Source organism: Bos javanicus, chromosome 10, assembly GCF_032452875.1.
Source record: "Bos javanicus breed banteng chromosome 10, ARS-OSU_banteng_1.0, whole genome shotgun sequence".
NCBI classification, from domain to species: Eukaryota; Metazoa; Chordata; class Mammalia; order Artiodactyla; family Bovidae; genus Bos; species Bos javanicus.
Window position 1 is genome coordinate 40,090,559 of NC_083877.1, and position 17,305 is coordinate 40,107,863.

Below are 17,305 nucleotides of genomic sequence, written 5' to 3' on the forward strand. Positions count from 1 at the left end.
TCCTGATTTAAATTCATACTATGTAACCAAGGCCCAACAAAAATTTAGATGCAACAAAATAGATATTGTAAAAGAGATAAAAGCCAGTCAAAAGAACAATAATTAAGATTAATGCAACTGTCATTTTACTAACACTGCAAGAATTCAAATTTAAATCTATAACAAATAAAAGAAGACTCAATTTTTGTTTGAAGATCTTTAGTTAAAATATAAATGTGTGTGTGTGTGTGTGTGTGTGTGTGTGTGTGTGTGTGTTAGTTGCTCAGTCTTATCTGACTCTTTATGACCCCATGGACTGTAACCCACCAGGCTCCTCTGTCAATGGGATTCTCCAGGCAAGAATACTGGAGTGGGTAGCCATTCCCTTCCCCAGGGAATCTCCCTGACCCAGGGATCAAGCCTGGGTCTCTTGTATTGAAGGCTGATTCTTTACAGGCTGAGCCACCAAGGAAGCCCAAATGTTTGTGTATATTTACATATAAATTTGGGTATTTTCATTAGGGTCACTCTTTAGTTCACTCATTCCCTTTAAAACTGTCCATGGGATTCTCCAGGCAAGAATCTGGAGTGGATCATCATGCCTTCCTCCAGGGTATCTTCTCAACCCAGGGATCAACTGTCTCCTGCACTGCAGGAGGATTCTTTACCTACTGAGCCACCTGGGGAGCTCCCCTTGATACATTCTTAGTATAATTTTAGCATCAAGTGAATTTGTTTAATTAATTTTTAAAATCATGTGAATAAAATACACCATATCTCTCAATATACACAAGATCAAAGCTATTATTCAGTAAAATATGCTATGCTATGCTATGCTAAGTCGCTTCAGTCGTGTCCGACTCTGTGCGACCCCATTGACGGCAGCCCACCAGGCTCCCCTGTCCCTGGGATTCTCCAGGCAAGAATACTGGAGTGGGTTGCCAGTGGGTTGTTCCAATGCATGAAAGAGAAAAGTGAAAGTGAAGTCCCTCAGTCATGTCTGACTCTTAGCAACCCCATGGACTGCAGCCTACCAGGCTCCTCTATCCATGGATTTTCCAGGCAAGAGTACTGGAGTGGGGTGCCATTGCTTTCTCCATCAGTAAAATATACTGAATATTAAAATTTAAATTTTAAATTGACAGTTGTAGAATTGGTTTGATAACTGAGTAGGGAGTAAGAAATAATCTCCTGTAAGAGTCACTTTTGAGGTGCAAGAGAGACCTTTCCCTGAGGCTAGGCATACTTACTAAAAGCTGAGATGTTTTTTAAGGGAATACATGGAACATTCATATATGAAGAAAGGTAACCCAAAGTTATGCAAAGGTAATAAGATATAAGTAAATAAAAGCTAGAAATAAGAAATGATTTAAATGGTAAAAGAATGATGGGCTCTGAATATAAGAAGCATTACTTAGAAAATTATATGAATGGGTTTTGACTGGAAGAAAAAACAAAATAGATACTGTACAAGTGATCAAATCATCCAAAATCTGCATATTCTTGTGCATGTATGCATATACCTATATGTAACATATATGGTAACAATTTTTAACCAATTTTTAAAAATGACTTTCAGAATACTTAAAGTGAAAGTCACATAAGCAATGCAAGCTTGATAACTGACAAGTCATCAATTCACATGAATCTTTTTAGAAATAAATCTGGTAAAGTAACATGACCATGTAGCAAGATAATGATGATGATAAAGTGTTCAAATGTAAGGGAAAGAAATAGACTAGTTCCTAATATTCCATGTTATTTTAAGCATAACAGTATCTACTGTGATTCTAATAAATTCTACATGTGGGAAAATTATATAACGAATTATCATGAAGGGTGACTTAGATCTTTAAACTAACATTAAGGATAGTAAAACCAAGAAAAAAAGGAGAGGAAATGAGGAATGGGAAAGAAGGAAAATCAGAAAGGAGTCATCCAAATATATTTGGTGAAGCAAACAGGCTGCAGATTGGAGAAAGGATAGGAAGAGAGCTCCTCTGTTGTTCCTAGAAACAACTCACAGGATAGGAAAATGTTGTATTTTACATGGACATTCAATAACCTCTAATGCAACTGATTAAAAAAAAAAAAAAAAAAAAGACAGAATGGGGTCCTAAAATGGAGTCCTAAAGTCCTAGAATGGAGTCACTTGTGCTAAGCCCCAGCAAACTGGGGACTTAATAACCAAACTAAGCAAGTTCAGTTCAGCTCAGTCGCTCAATCATGTCCGACTCTTTGCGACCCCATGGACTGCAGCGTGCCAGGTTTCCATGTCCATCACCAACTAAGTAAACTAAGTGAACTAAGACTTAATACCCAACCTAATTTCAATTACAACTTTCTCCAGGAATGTATTCTAATAAGTTAGTCTAAAATGATCAGGTCAGCACCAGTGAGGTAATCTGCCACAGTCCCCTTCTGTCCTCCATGGATAGGTTGCCTAAACCTAAAACAACTGCAAATTTCCCCTTCGGTCTACAAAAATCTTCCATGTTGTAGAGTGCCTTGGAGCACTTCTCTACTTGCTAGAAAGGATGCTGCCCCATTCCTGACCGGCTCCATAAAGCCAATCATATCTTCAAATTTACTTGGTTGAAATTTCGTTATTTAAAAAATCTGAGCATCTATCTTTGAAACTGTATACAAGCTCCTCTGTCCCTGTACTTTGAAATAAAAGGCTTTTGCTTTAGTCTTCCAGGACTCCCCAGAGTCTCAAACGGCTGGCTCAAGAGTTAATGATTAGGAAATGTAAAGACTGAGAAACAAAGAATAACTGTTAGGTCAAGAAACTGGTAATGACTTATACTATAAATCAGCTACACAGCAGTCACTGAACTCCAAGTTCACTGAAAGATATGGATAAAGATATGATACACATTCCTAAATTGTTTTTGCAGGACCCCCAACAGATTAAAAGTGCTGATCAAATGCATGTAAAACCCAGACCAGTTGAAACCAGACGGTTAACGAAGCTTGCAAGTTCACCTTGATGCCAGTCAATCCAGGAACTGAGCACAAACTGATCATGCACCCTGTGGCCTCCTCCCTCAAACTGCCTTTAAAAGCCTTTCCCTAAGCCATCAGGAGTTCGGACTTCTGAGCATGAGCTGCCCATTCTTCTTGCTTGTTGTTGGTGCTTAGTCACTAAGTCATGTCTGACTCTTTGTGACACCATGGGCTGTAACCCACCAGGTTCTTCTGTCCGTGGGATTCTCCATTCAAAAATACTGGAGTGGGTTGCCATTTCCTCCTCCAGGGAATCTTCCTGACTTAGGGATCGAACCCGTGTCTCTTATGTCTCTGGCATTGGCAGGCACTAATGCCTTCGTGGGAAGCCTCTTCTTGCATGGTGCCCTGCAATAAACCCTGTACTTTTCTTCACCAAACCTCGTGTCAGGTGACTGACTTCACTATGCACAAGTGAGCAGACAAGTCCAGGTTCAGTAACATTTTCTGTGTATGATGCATTGGAATAGATCTGGAGAACTTTATACTAGGTCTACCCCTCTGTAATACACACATTTTAAAACTTTGTTACTCAAAGAGTATGAAGAAATTAAAAGTTATCTTATGAGATTAAAAAGTCAGAAGCAAATCAAATCTTCAAACTGTGGAGAAAAATTCTGCCTTTACTGGTTAATGGATAGTCAAACAAAACAAACAGCTTTGAACACTGTGATTCATGTTTTCAGAAAAAGATGGAAAGTAGAACATATATTTCATGAACTTCTATTCCTTAATATATGGTCAAGCAGAAAAAGAAAAGAAAACAAAAGCAAAACTGGACAGGAAATTCCTTGAGTTTCTTGATTTTCAATACAGAAAGGGTAAAATCAAATTTTATTGACATCTACAGAAAATATTTGCTTATATCAGTCAGTTCAGTTCAGTTGCTCAGTCGTGTCCAACTCTGCGACCCCATGAATTGCAGCACGCCAGGTCTCCCTGTCCATAACCAACTCCCAGAGTTCAACCACACTCACGTCCATTGAGTCAGTGATGCCATCCAGCCATCTCATCCTCTGTCGTCCCCTTCTCCTCTTGCCCCCAATCCCTCCCAGCAACAGAGTCTTTTCCAATGAGTCAACTCTTCGCATCAGGTGGCCAAAGTACTGGAGTTTCAGCTTTAGCATCATTCCTCCCAAAGAAATCCCAGGGCTGATCTCCTGGGATTGGTTGGACTGGTTGGATCTCCTTGCAGTCCAAGGGACTCTCAGGAGTCTTCTCCAACACGACAATTCAGAAGCATCAATTCTTCGGCGCTCAGCTTTCTTCACATATAATGGTGCATTAATAGATTTGTGAGTACCCCTGATATATCACTGAACTACTACTGGGTATCAAATATACATTAATTGATATTTGTGAGGAAAAGTGTCATATTTTAAGAGAAATCTCTCTTTTGTGATGCCTGAAGTGAAAGTGTTAGCTGCTCAGTCATGTTCGATTCTTTGTAACCCCATGGACTATAACCCACCAGGGTCCTCAGTCCATGGAAATCTTCAGGCAAGAATACTAGAGTGGGTTGCATTTCCTTCTCCAAGGGATCTTCCCGACCCAGGGGTTGAACCTAGGTCTCCTGCATTGCAGGCAGATTCTATACTGTCTGAGCAGACTATGATGCCTAAAAACATTTACTTATTATTAACAGACAAATTTTAATAGAAAGAGATGATTCTTTCATTGTGAAACCAGATTATATTTCCTAAATGTCCTTAACTTTTTCAGAAATTTAAGAGTTGTGCATTTTGCTTACTTTTGTGTTTGCTTTGGTGTCAAACTGTTTACTAATTGTGTTAACTTTTAAATTCATTTTTCCAAATTAAAAGAAATCAAGCACCTGACAGTTTTGGAGGTGTGATGACTGTACTTTTTATAAAAACCTGTATATTACAACTTTAACACTACTCTCTGAAGTTGTCATGTCACTAAACAGAATATTCATCTCTTCCTAAAACCTAAAATTTGCCCTCTATGTGCTATAGCACAGACATTCACACTCTCTCTTCTGTTTACTAAATTGCCAGACTTGCATTTTCTGATTTTTATCTCTAAACTCATAAATTTTCTGCTCTCTCCTTTAGTAAAGCATTCTCAGCATTCTGTAATAGCAATAAATTAAAAACCTGAGTTCATTTGTGAGAAAGATCTCTATAGACTAAAAGGCAAATCTGACCTTCCAGTTACCTTTCTTCCTAGTGAAACCTGGGTTTTCTTTTGGTTTTTATTAGCAAAGTGGCAGTCTTCTCTTGTTTCCCAGTTACCCCTACTTCCCGCCTCCAGATTCTAGGTTAGCAAAAGTAAAATCAACTGAATTGACAATGACTCCTGAAGAATAAGAGAATCACCAAGGTACTTCTGAAGTTCATATTTGAAAAACAAAGCTCAAGTGGAAAAGAAGCTTATATTAAAGGCATAATTTACATTGAGTCGAATTTTGTTTTCCTCATTCAAATTTTCCGTTTGAAGTTTTCTAACATTTTACATTGGAACTTCTATAAAGACCTTCTTTACATAGGGTCTTTTTTAGCTGTCCTTCTTGCTCCACTCCTTCCATATTCCAAGGTGTCCAGTCAGTTGACTACAATACAAAGTTAAAAAAGGAACTATATTTGGCTAAAGTTTTTCATGAAAAATAAATTTGATTCTTTTTTTTTTTTCAAACACTACTGATAGGAAAGCCAAAATGCATGTCTCTTCTATACATCAGGTCATGTACAAGGACTGAGTTAGAACTGTCACAAGGAAAGGAACTGGAAGGCTGAAACAGCATTAGTTTATTCAACATATATATGATGATATACCCATTCCCCACATATCTTTGTGGTGTGCTTAGCATCCCATTCTTGCCATCCTTAGGGGACCCTATCATTATCTGTGAGATACATTATTTTAGGAAATAAATATAAAAAGACAGAATGGAACAATGAGAATATATGCTATCTTCTTTTACCTCACAGAAATAATTTAGAATGGAGAAGGCAATGACACCCCACTCCATTACTCTTGCCTGGAAAATCCCATGTATGGAGGAGCCTGTTGGCTGCAGTCCATGGGGTCGCTAAGAGTCGGACATGACTGAGCGACTTCACTTTCACGCATTGGAGAAGGAAATGGCAACCCACTTCAGTGTGTTCTTGCCTGGAGAATCCCAGGGACGGGGAAGCCTGGTGGGCTGCCGTCTATGGGATCGCACAGAGTCGGACACGACTGAAGCGACTTAGCAGCAGCAGCAGCAGCAGCAGCAGCAGCAGCAGCAGTTTTTAAAAAATTGATCAAAGCACAAACAATATGTTAAATTTCAAACTGAAAAATCAACTGATGAGCTATGAACTCAAAAGACGGAGTTTCATGGAGCTACAAATCCCCATTCTATAAATTGCAGTGTTTATAATCTATCTTAGCAACATATTAAAGAACAATGTTGATAGTACCAGTAACATAAAACACCTACAAATGACAGATTATTGGACAGTATTTAAGCAAGTGTCTCAAGACAAAGTGTACCTGAGAACCATCATGACAACTGAACTCTGGATAAAATTGAAAATATAGAAAAATGGAGCCTTGACAGGAATAACAAAGGTCATCTACTGGATAATTGATAGGTTGTTCTTAAATGATTATTTCCTAAACTAGAGGATCTTAACAGTAATCTCCTAACTAAAGAACTAGTTTTGTTTTTTTTTTTTTGGCCCACAAAGTCTTTTTTATGCCATGATTCCTATTCAGATACAAAGAACACCCTGTATATCTTTTAAGAAATATGTTTGCCTTATACTGTCTTCATTTAGTAATGGTACAAAATTAATTTGAGACTAACAATTATGGATATGTATGCTAATTTCAGATATGCCCACCATGATTTCCAAACACATGCAAAACTTCCGCAATGCCTGATAATTGTTTCAGTGACCGACCACATCTCAGGCTATGTTCTGTAAAGCTTCAACATTCCTGAATTAGCATGTGCATTTATTTCCTGCACAACTAGATGAGAAACTTAAATAGCAGAGAATGCTCTGTCTGCTTTGAATAACAAAAAGATGATTTCATTTTTCTCTGTGTGCTTACAATTCAAGTCTACAGCTTTATTCCATTTTCATGAAATAACAATGTCAATGGCAGCATCAGCCCCACAGCACTTTCAATTCCCTGATGTCCTGGATCCAGAATTTCTAATTTCCTTCAGTGAGGAGCTTTCACTCTTCAGTCTCTTCAGTCCTGAGTTCGGTTTTATAACGCTTTAGGGATTATCTCCATTAAGATATCAAGCTACTTACTTCAAAACTGGCAATACACATGTTGATTATTTTACAAGGTATAAACATTTTTCAAAGCAATTCTAAATTATTTTCATTTTCTTGTCTTCTCTATTGTCCTATGCCTTCAGTTTGAATGTTTTTGAAAAGATTATTCTGTGATTCGCCAATCAGGTGGAATGTCAATTGCTTTCTTCACCAGTACTTAGTGTTTCTAGAAGACAGTCCTGATGAAGTAACCAAGTGTCCTAAAGAGGGAAATCTGTTTCTCAGAAGGAAAACTCTGCCAGTTCTAAGGTTCTATGGCTAATATCGTCAAAATGGTTTGAAAGAAAAACTTTGGATTGTGGTTGTGACCATTTATAATTACCCAAATTAATATTTCTCCTCAAACACTTTTGATCCACAAGTCATTAAGCTCTGTTTACACCTTGCCTTTTTTCTTTTGAAAAGACAACTGCATCTATAATTACTGGTTTACTACATGCCTTCCCCATGTGACCATGAGGGCAGCCTTCCTGAGGGCAGGAAGAAAAAGTCATGCCTCTCCATTCATCTCTGTATTCCAGTGTCTAGTATAGGCTGGCATATGGCAGGAACTCAATAAATGTGGAAGAAATGGATGAATAAAATTATATTAACACTTGGGTCCTGGTCTGCCAACAACCTCTTCAATAATCATTTATCTTCAAAATTTTTATCTGCATTTACCTAGGTCATCCAAAAAAATAAAATAAGGGTAATAGTTTTAAACTAGAGCTTTCAAAATGTCTTCCTTCAAAATTCATTATTGAGAATGTGATTTATTTAAACTATGTTACATATATTAGTGGTATCAAGACCAAGAGAGCAATTTTCAATATATTAACATATACCATTTTCTTTCACCGAAAGCTCTTATTTGAGACAACATGTCTTTTTTCCTCTCTCAAAAGTACATAAAGAGTATCAGGAATTTGTAAGGCCTTTGTTCATATAATTAAGAATATAAATATATTCATATTTAGACTTAAATCATATCATTCTTTAGGCATACATTTTCAGCTAAAAAACACCATGGAGAAATCCCTTCTACTTATAATGGCATTAGGAGAGGAGTCAGAAAGTACGTATAAAGCAACATAAATACACAGATCTTTTATTCCAAAGACTTATAAATCTAACTGAGCAGATACATGTGAGACAACATAATATGAAATATAGCAACAGCTGAACAAAATTTAAGCAGAATTATGACCTCACATAAAAGCATGAGATTTCCTCAGTCATCACATGTGGAAATTAATTCAAGAATATCTGTCTAACTCTGAAGGTGAAATAGATTTTTATCTTGTGTCATAGATTTTTAATAATTTTTTATAATTTTTAAACATTTACTTTTTGATTGGAGGAAAATTGTTTTACAATCTTGTGCTGGTTTCTTCCATATAACAGTGAAAATTATCCTTAATTATACACATATCAATGGCACCCCACTCCAGCACTCTTGTCTGGAAAATCCCATGGACGGAGGAGCCTGGTAGGCTGCAGTCCATGGGGTCGCTAAGAGTCAGATATGACTGAGCAATTTCACTTTCACTTTTCACTTTCATGCATTGGAGAAGGAAATGGCAACCCACTCCAGTGTTCTTGCCTGGAGAATCCCAGGGACGGGGGAGCCTGGTGGGCTGCCGTCTCTGGGGTCACACAGAGTCGGACACGACTGAAGTGACTTGGCAGCAGCAGCATACATATATCACTTTCCTCCTCAGCCTCCCTTCCCTCCTCCCATCTCACCCCTCTAGGTCTTCATAGAGCACCAGGCTGGGCTCCCTATTTTTTAAAGCACAAAACCATGAAGTAAAAATATCCATATGAAACCCAATTATCCTAAAAAATATTTTTTTAAGTGTCAGATATAGACATGTGCACAAATACCCATAGATTGGTCAAATTATTCAGAGTTATGCAGACCTAATGGGTATTCTCTTTCAAGAGCTGATTGTTAATGCTAATCTTCACTAGATAAAGAAGTTTATATAAATCATGTTCTACCTACATTCATATCTCCCTCATTTTGTTCCTTAAAGTAGTAATATCTTGGGAGGTTAACAAGGGTATTTGAAATAAGGTTTAGTCAAATATGTTGTAGAAAGCTGCATTAGGCAAATCTGAAGAGGTTTCTTCATAGTATGACTTTTCAGTCTTTAGTTTACTGATATGTATTATAAACTTCCAGAGAAAGCAATGGCACCCCCCTCCAGTACTCTTGCCTGGAAAATCCCATGGACGGAGGAGCCTGGTAGGCTGCAGTTCATGGGGTCGCTAAGAGTCGGGCAGGACTGAGCGACTTCGCTTTCACTTTTCACTTTCATGCACTGGAGAAGGAAATTGCAACCCACTCCAGTATTCTTGCCTAGAGAATCCCAGAAACCGGGGAGCCTGGTGGGCTGCTGTCTATGGGGTTGCACAGAGCCGGACACAACTGAAGTGACTTAGCAGCAGCAGCAGGATTATAAACTGCCATTTTTAAAAAAATGCAATATAGACAGAGACAATTTTCCAGTGACTAATTCTTTGCCTGTTTTTAACTTTCCTAGTTTTATTGTTCACAATAAAATTTCAAAAATGTAGAAAGTAAAGTATATCTTACTTCTGTAATAAAATAATATTACTCCAGAAACCCTCAGTTTTGCAGAGAAAAACTGCACCCCAAGCAACATTTGAAATATGACCAAATTTCTTCAGTAGATTATTAGTAGTAAAACCATAATTTGAACTTACCTCTACTGTTATGCATTTCCCATTATAAAATATCAGAAATATAACATTTAATGAGTTCTTTCTATTTGCTCAGTTCAGTTCAGTCACTTAGTTATGTCCAACTCTTTGTGGTCTCTCGGACTGCAGCCCGCCAGGCTTCCCGGTCCATCACCAACTCCCGGAGCTTGCTCAAATTCATGTCCAGTGAGTCGGTGATGCCATCCAACCATCTCATCCTCTGTCGTTCACTTCTCCACCTGCCTTCAATCTTTCCCAGCATCAAGGTCTTTTCCAATAAGTCAGTTTTTCGCATCAGGTGGCCAAAGTTTTGGAGCTTCAGCTTTCTATTTGCTAGGCACCAGGATTAACATATTAAATATATTACCACATAAAATTCTTATACTACTCATGTGATACGTGCACCATTACTCCCATTTACACAGGCTCTTTGACAAAAGATAAATATAAATGCCTTTAAGTAACTTTTATCGTTAAATTTAGAAAACTCTACTTATTTTCCCCACTCTTTAAACTGGATGATTAAATTTTACAGTTTGTACTTTCTGCTCAGTTTTGCTATGAATCTAAAATTTACTCTAAAAAAATAAAGTCTGTTGACAACAACTTACATTGTAAATTAGTACCCACAGTTGAGTGAGTTGCCTTCACTTATAGTGGCATTTGTAATCTCTGATTAACTATTTGCATGTGTGCTGAGTCACTTCAGTTGTGTCTGACTCTTTGTGACTCCACGGACTGTAGCCTGCCAGGCTTACTTTCCATGGGATTCTCCAGGAAAGAATACTGAACTGGGTTACCATTTTCTTCTTCAATATATAATACACACACACACACATATATATATATAAAATATATATATAATATATGTAGTGCATGCATGTGAGAAAGAAGCAATCATAGGGAAAGCTCCATATATACAGAATAGCTGCACATATATAAAGCTCTCTATATAGAACAATGACAGGGGAAAAGTTCAGCTGAAAGTAGGTTGTCCCAGTAGGGCCTATTATTTGGGTTTGACTGATGATAAAAAAGATACCAGAATATAACAAATTTATGTATGCGAGTTTTGAAAGCAGATTCTTGAAAACTACATTCTTTTTAAGGTAACACTTTTCATTTGGAAAATAACAGCATATCTCAACTAATAAGAATCAAATATAAACTTGATTCTGAAAATTAGTCTCTATATAGGCTACCAGGATTTCTTATTTTGTAGTAAGACAGAATAATAATTTATTATGAAAATTTCTATGCATTTCTAATATAAGGAGAAATTCATTGAAATCTTAAAATAATTCATAGCAACATTTTCAGTGAAACACAAACTTTAGAACTGAACATTCATCTTTTTTCACTATGAGAAGGACTGAATGATACTGATATGGTATTCTCCAGATTAATTATCCATACTCATAAGTAATGCAGACAACAAAGTGAGAAAAAAATACTCTTTAATTTTTTTCCTCAATTTCCAATGATATACTGACTTTGAAGTGGCACTCAAAATAGAATGATATATTTTCAATGCAAATCATCCCTAGAAAAGTTTCTCTGTGAGCTGATCATCAAATTAAAATAGCGATTCGGAAAAAGGAAAGAAAAATCTGGCAAGATCAATAAATGTGTTTTAGTGAAATCAAGGAATAATTTATCTTTCTTAGGAGTTTGGCACCAGTTTATTTCCTTCTTAGGTGCAGCTAATCCATAGATCTAGACTAACAGCATGATAAATTTTAATCTTGGCATGTTCCAACGATAGATCTCTTAATAATGAGAAAGAAGCACATCTCTCAGAGTCTGCACTGAATCAAATGTTTAGCAGAACCACATGAAGCTTCCCCTAACTCACTGTTCATTGGCACTTTCTAAGAGAGAAAGAATTGCTAGACAATTCAAACAAATTCACCATTTGAAAAAGTATCTGGCATCACATTAAGTCCCAGGAAAGAGAAAAATGGCTGTACTTTTCTAACTCCATCTCTTGGCTCCTACCACCTAGCTTCCTGACAAATACTCAATTGCAATTAAGTTCTGCTTCCACTGAGAATTTTGCAAAAAAGGGAGAGACTTCAGAGAGTGAGGAGACTTCCTGTGTTTGTATCTTATGTTTAGATAATAACCAAATGACATAGAGAACCTGGATCCAGAGACTTCTTTTTCCTTATTCCCTTGATCAAATTGGTGATGCTAAGAGTAACTGCAGTTCATGACTGCAGCCATGAAATTAAAAGACGCTTGCTCTTTGAAAGAAATGCTATGATAAACCTAGATAGTGTATTAAAAAGCAGGTCCGTCTAGTCAAAGTTATGGTTGTTTCCAGTTGTCATGTATGGATGTGAGAATTGGACCATAAAGAATGCTGAGCACCGAAGAATTAATGCTTTCATACTGTGGTGCTGGAGAAGATTCTTGAGAGTCCTTTGGACAACAAGATCAAATCAGTCAATATAAAAGAAATCAACCCTGAATATTCATTGGAAGGACTGATGCTGAAGCTGAAGACCTGATACTTTGGCCACCTGATGCAAAGAGCCGACTCACTGGAAAAAACCCTGACGCTGGGAAAGACTGAGGGCAGGAGGAGAAGGGGATGGTAGAGGATGAGATGGTTGGATGGCGTCATCAATTCAGTGGACATGAGTTTGAGCAAACTCCAAGAAATAGTGAAGGACAGAGAAGCCTGGTATGCAACAGTCCATGAGTGAACATCTGAACAAGAATAACAAAGACTATTTAATATTGAAAACATAGTATCTATAAGCCCAAACATCAAAAAAATCATAATAATCTTTCCTCTCCCTTTATTTACCACCCCTCAGTTGACTCTTGCTACTCCATAACCAAAAATTCAATCATTTTCCTTAAATCTTTGTATTGCCATCAGTTTCTGGCTTTGAGGGAAGCAGGAATAACAAGGTTTTTGTTTGTTTGTTTGTTTGTTTGACCTTCAGAGAGCACATTTGAAATACAAAAAAAAAAATGTTTTTTTGTTTTTTTTTTATCATTTTGCTATATTGACAATAGCAGCATGACAGCAGCTTATGGGAAGCCTATGTGGATTAAAACTAAGTAGAGTTATTTAAATACTGCCAATTGAAAAGAAATCAAATTCAGCAATGTTTTTATTTAAATTATTACATAGTTTTAAGAACTTCTGATGTTTGGTGGGCTTCCCTGGTGGATCAGACAATAATCTGCCTGCAATGCAAGAGACCTGGGTTTGATCCCTGGGTCGGGATGTTCCCGTGCAGAAGGAAATGGCAACCCATTGTAGTATTCTTGCCTGGAGAACTCCATGGACAGAGGAGCCTGGCAGACCACAGTCCATGAGGTCGCAAACAGTCAAACACGACTGAGTGACAAACACTTCACTTCACAGTCTTAACCTATTATCACTACTGTATATTTACTTCCAGACATTTTTTTCTATGGTTACAGAAATACACAAAAATTCACAATAGGTAGAGAATTCCAGAGCGAGCGGTTCATCTCAAAGCAGAATATTATGTATTTCCTTCCTCTTCTGTAAGTATAAATCTGTATCATACTTTAAAGGTTACATGTTTCAAATACTATTAATTTAATCAATCCCTTATTGTTGGACATCTAGATTTTTTACATCATTTTCTTTTAGATATACAGACAGATACATACATATATAGATAAATTACACAAGTATACCTGGTGGCTCAGAATAGTATATCAAAGTTGCACTAAAATGAACATGTTTTTCCTTAAGCTCTCTGGGAAAGGGGGCTTTTAAATTACACTTTAGTGAAAAATATCTTAATGCCTTTCAACATCCCTGTACAGAAAATAATTTTACTTGTTCCTGGAGGTATCCAGCCTCTAATGGTGTCTGTGAGTGTGTGTTTAGTATTTCTTTTACTCTTAAACATTTTAATAACATGATATTGGCTATTCTTAATAGTTTCCATTAGAAAGTGTTCTCAGGATTTGATGTTGATACATACTATTATTTTGTACTTTTAGGTCACTTTTTTTTCCTGTATTTATTTCCTACAGACATCCAGTGAGGATTTACCTGGGTTCACTATCACTAGGAACTAGTTTTGTCAGGTAGTTCTAAACACTGATATCCCCAAATATGAAGTTTGTACTGTGAATCTCAGTGTTGGTGCAGGCACTCCCGGTATATTAACATTGAAGCATATTTTTCAAGGATGAGGATTTTGCAAATTTACAGAAATACACAAGGGATTACGAGATTTATCAGATAAGCTAAATTTAAATTGCCTGATAATTTTAAATGAGAACTTGTGTTTGAAGATCTACCTTGGGAGTTGCGGCAATTCCCATCACACTTGGGCTACTTCTTGGCTGGATCCTCCTAACTATCTTTATTCTTATACTCTATCTCTTTCTCCCTATTCCAGGTTTCCTTCTCCTGCAGTTTTCCAACATCAGATACCACTTCATCATGTTTCTCCTAAAATGACAAAAATTAAAACTATGAGATTACTAGTTGCTATTTGCTTTGGTTTATCAATAACCAGGTGATGGGAAGACAGGTGGAGGATATGATCTTTCATATTAGTTTGTGAAATCATAAAATTAATGAAATTAACCTACGAAAACAGAAACATGAAAAGACCAGTTACCCAAGTCACATGGGTATGTACTGCTCCTCTAAGAATCTCTAGCTATAAGAACCTCTAGCTCCACACTGCACTGATTATACAATTTTATAAAGTTTGTGTATCATTTAAAATTTTTTTTAGTTGAAGGATAATTGATTTACAATAGTGTGCTGGTTTCTGTCACACATCAATACAAATCAGTCACAGGTATACATGTTCCCCCTCCCTCTTGAAACTCCCTCCTATCTCCCACCCCATCCCGCCCCTCTAGGTTGCCACAGAGCACTGGGATGCGTTTACTGTGTCACACAGCAAATTCCCACTTGGTATCTAGTTTAAGTTTGGTAATGTGTATGTTTCCATGCTACTCTCTCAATTCGTCCCACCCTCTCCTTCCCACACTGTGTCCACAAGTCTGTTCTGTATGTCTGCATCTCCATTATTGCCCTGCAAATAGGTTCATCAGTATTATCTTTCTAGGTTGCATACACATGCATTATATACGATATGTGTCTTTCTCTTTCTGACTTACTTCACTCTGTACAATAGGCTCTAGGTTCAATCACTTCATCACTATTGACTCAAATGTGTTCTTTTTATAGCTGAATAATATTCCATCATATATATGTACCACAATTTCTATTTCCATTCATCTCTGGATGGACATCTAAGTTGTCTCATGTCCTAGCTATTATAAAAAGTGCTGCTTTGTAAATTGATACAACCAGTATGGAAAAAGTATGGTAATTTCTCAAAAAACTTGGAACAAAACTACCATATGACTCAATAATCCCACTACTAGACATATAACCTAAGAAAACCATAATTGAAAGAAACACACGCCATGTATCATTTTGAATCAGAATCACCTCTATCATAATCATACATACTTAAGAGTGAGGTATTTCTAATGTACACATTAGATTGTTTAAGTAGTAATAAAGTCCTGACACACATGGGAAGATGTAGGGCATTAGAAAGAACACTGAAGACAAGAGAATTTGGTTCAAATGCCCACCTATGTCCCTAACTTACTCAGTCATCTTTGGAAAAGTGAACAATCTCTCTGAACCGCTCTCTCAAAAATTAAACAAAGCTTTAAATAATTGATTAAATCAGATAAATCATATATTAGTTCTTGAACACTGTGTGTGTGTATGTATGTCCACACTCATATACAAACATATATTATGGTTTAACAATCTCAATAAGCAGAAAAATTCAGTAGGAAATACCATACTGAGTTCTAGCACATGATGATTCTTTAAAAACCACATAAGTAAGAAAGTAAAGAATATTGATGCATAAAAAAATCTTAAATTTCTGTTTCCATCTCATCACCATACTGAAGTTGAACAGCAGAGAGAGAGAGAAAGACACACATACACACACTCACACACACACACACACACACACGCACACGCACACACACACACATGCACATGCATGGAGACAGAGAAAGAGAGAAAAGAAGCACTGGGTTCAAGTCTGAGCTCTGACAATTAATTAGTAGCTCCGTGATCTTGGGTAAATCATTTAAAATTTTGAGCTTCATTTTCCTGATCTGTCAAGTTGTTCTGATGACTAAATGAAACCAACAATGCACGTAAAGGGCCTAGCAGAGTATATTTTACATGTAGACCAGTATTCAGCAAACGTTAGTCTCGCACTCATTTCTGATAAGTATTAGGTGTATGTAAGTCAGTATGGGGAAGGGAGAAAAATGACCTACAGAGATGAATTACCTAGGGATTTAAAGACTTTTTATTTTTTTCCTTATTTTTCTAATCAACAATAAGTAGAAAAATGATTAATTTCAAATTTAGTTCATGGTTCTATCCATGGGGGTAAAATTATTTAATACATAAAGACAGACAAATGTGTGTGTTGTGTATATAGGAGTAATTTGAAAGAAAAATGTAGAGAAAACAAGGATTTAGTATCTAAACATTGGAAAAGAAACTGCCCACTCATGGAAATATCTTCCCCACATATGAAAGAGAGAACAACTAGCTATTTATAGATGGTTAGGAGAAGACAAGATAATCACAAATTATAGGTAAGATAACTCTACCTATCTCTGTAATCTGTCTATCAATGGCAGACACACAAATAAGTATCTGAAAGAATAACATGGGAGTATAGCACACATAAATTCTGATTTGGTCACTCTGGTCTCAATATTTCAAGACCCAGTAAGAGAGGCAATACTGTGCTTTTATTAAAATTCATCCTGCAATAGTACAAAATTGCATTTTCCATGGACAATATAGTTACTCTATTTAGCTCTAGTAGGAGTATCACCGGAGAAGGCGATGGCACCCCACTCCAGTATTCTTGCCTGGAAAATCCCATGGATGGAGGAGCCTGGTGGGCTGCAGTCCATGGGGTCGCGAAGAGTCGGGCACGACTGAGCAACTTCACTTTCACTTTTCACTTTTATGCATTGGAGAAGGAAATGGCAACCCACTCCAGTGTTCTTGCCTGGAGAATCCCAGGGACGGGGGTTGCCTCGTGGGCTGCCGTCAATGGGGTCGCACAGAGTCGGACACGACTGAAGCGACTTAGCAGCAGCAGCAGCAGCAGCAGCAGCAGGAGTATCACTGGTGCACTGTAGTAAATGAGGTTGTGAAGAGTCGGACATGACTTGGCAACTGAATGACAAGCGTGTCACTCTCAAGGAAAGGCAGCTGC

At 37.2% G+C, this 17,305-nt stretch overlaps 1 protein-coding gene across 1 annotated transcript in view; it reads right to left on the reverse strand.

Moving 5' to 3' along the window:
* The window catches only part of MDGA2 (MAM domain containing glycosylphosphatidylinositol anchor 2), a 913,329-nt gene that overhangs the window by 653,915 nt on the left and 242,109 nt on the right, over positions 1 to 17,305 (reverse strand). The gene's annotated exons all lie outside the window — the stretch shown is intronic.